This window comes from Sinocyclocheilus grahami, unplaced genomic scaffold, assembly GCF_001515645.1.
Source record: "Sinocyclocheilus grahami isolate Dianchi unplaced genomic scaffold, SAMN03320097.WGS_v1.1 scaffold410.1, whole genome shotgun sequence".
Classification (NCBI taxonomy): domain Eukaryota; kingdom Metazoa; phylum Chordata; class Actinopteri; order Cypriniformes; family Cyprinidae; genus Sinocyclocheilus; species Sinocyclocheilus grahami.
In genome coordinates, this window is record NW_015505589.1 from 623,719 (window position 1) to 625,785 (window position 2,067).

The 2,067-nt window shown below is 33.4% G+C and overlaps 1 protein-coding gene across 1 annotated transcript in view; it reads left to right on the forward strand.

The window, feature by feature from the left end:
* Nucleotides 1-1,014, forward strand: part of ccdc157 (coiled-coil domain containing 157) — a 9,021-nt gene extending 8,007 nt beyond the window's left edge. Inside the window, exon 10 of the mRNA XM_016232411.1 lies at nucleotides 920-1,014. The gene's annotated coding sequence lies outside the window, so the exon portion shown is untranslated. The remainder of the gene's footprint in view (nucleotides 1-919) is intronic.
* The last annotated feature ends 1,053 nt before the right edge of the window (nucleotides 1,015-2,067 follow it).

The following is a 2,067-nucleotide window of genomic DNA, read 5'->3' on the forward strand; positions in this document are numbered from 1 at the left end:
ACGCATTACTTTTTAATTTACAAGAGAATATCTGAGTTACTTTTTCAAGTAAGTAACAAGTTACTTTTTTTAATGTATTGATTGGCAGCTCTTCTGTCCCCATGTTGAGAGAAATCAGAAGACGTTACTGTAGTTCTAAAATAAATATGAATATGCATTAATTCATCTCACTCACACACAAAAAAACACAGATTCAGTATTCCTCAAAATGAATAAAAATAATGCAACTCAGAATATAACGCAAACCTGCAATAATTAAATGTTAAACAACACAAATATCCTTTATGTATTTAATCCCATTCTATTAACCAATGTCTTTGCTTCTGACCTTCGATGATCCAGTTCAACCGTACTAATAAGCAAAAATTACTCTAGACGAACATTTGTGTGTCTTTTTTTATTGTTTTAAATGTGCTGAAATTTCTTCTTCTGCATTCTACTGTACGGACGTAAATTTACTTTCGCTTCAGCCTGAGGCTTATTCATTTCACTTTTGGTGTGAAAAGGCTTTTATATTTGCCAAAAATATTACTTTTTTATTTTAAAAACAAACAAGCAAGCCCTGTCCAGATTTTAAAGTAACGCAAAAGTAACGTAACGCATTACTTTCCATAAAAAGTAACTAAGTACCGTAATTCGTTACTTTTTTATGGAGTAACGCAATATTGTAATGCATTACTTTTAAAAGTAACTTTCCCCAGCACTGCTTACCTGTATGTATTTTTTTATTAACATATGTAAAGACGTATGTTACATCACGGACTTGTGCTGTTCGTGATGATCACAGGACTGGATAAACACATTATGCTATCTAAATAATCACATTTCTGCACTATACGAAGTATCCAATTACTTCCTTGTTTCTGTAACCGGCTATTTTTGCAGCTCCTCTCTCATAAAGTCTGCACCTGTCGTTTAGGATCTGAATTCAATCCATGAAGCGTAAAATGAAGAGAACGGCTGGATCTAAAAACAAACGAAAATCAGAAACAGGAAAATGTTTGTATAAAAAGTCCAAAGGTAAGTTAAACGAAGGTAATACCTATTTAAGGTAATGGTCACCTCACAAAGACTGTGAGCCCATTATTGGTATTTTTTACAATGCCACCATCTCACATCAACTGATTTTTGATTGTCTCGATTAGTTGTCTGTGCATTGCACTGATGTTCCTGAAGCAAAGGAATACACAGCTATACACTACTGGTATTGTTATTTCGTATTGGTATTTTTCTAGATGCAGACTAAGGCAAGGCAAGGTATGGTTTCATTTACTGTACATTTATCCAGTCGTTTCAAAAGGAATCTATGTGATCTGTACGGTGGCCGAGAGAGCTCAACGCGCTGCAAAACAAAAAACACATGCAAATAGAAAACATATTCATCAATTTGACAACACGCGCTGCAAATGCTCACAATACAAACAAATAAAGCAAAGCGCTGCAAATAGAGGCACAGACTACATCGAAGATATTTAAGGGAACTGCAAAGTGACGAACATGGCTGGGACAGGAGATGTTTGTTTATTTTAACATCCTGATCATACTTTTCTTAGCTTTTTTCTTGCTTTCTTTTTTTGTGGACATAAATAAGCTGACGAAATATACAGTTACTGTAAATGTGAAATGTTATATAAGCTGGCTAACTTACTTTTACAACTTACCTAACAAAAATTAACCATAGCCTGTGGTTTTACTATCAAAATTAATTAATAAATAAATAAATACATTTATTATATAAAAAATGAAAACAAAAAATGGTTACTGTAATCATGCACAAATTAACCATGGATCTACTACACTAACCATAGTTTAACCATGGTATTTGTACAACTGTGGTTATACAAATGGTAATCAATACGCCAAAAAAAATTTAAACATGGTTCATTTTCGTTTTGTTGTGGTCTGTGCTACTTGCGCGTTACTGTATTTGCTTGTGTTGTGAATATTTGCAGCGCATTTCTTTATTTGCTTGTGTTGTGAATATTTGCAGCGCATTTCTTTATTTGCTTGTGTTGTGAATATTTGCAGCGCATTTCTTTATTTGCTTGTGTTGTGAGCATTTGCAGC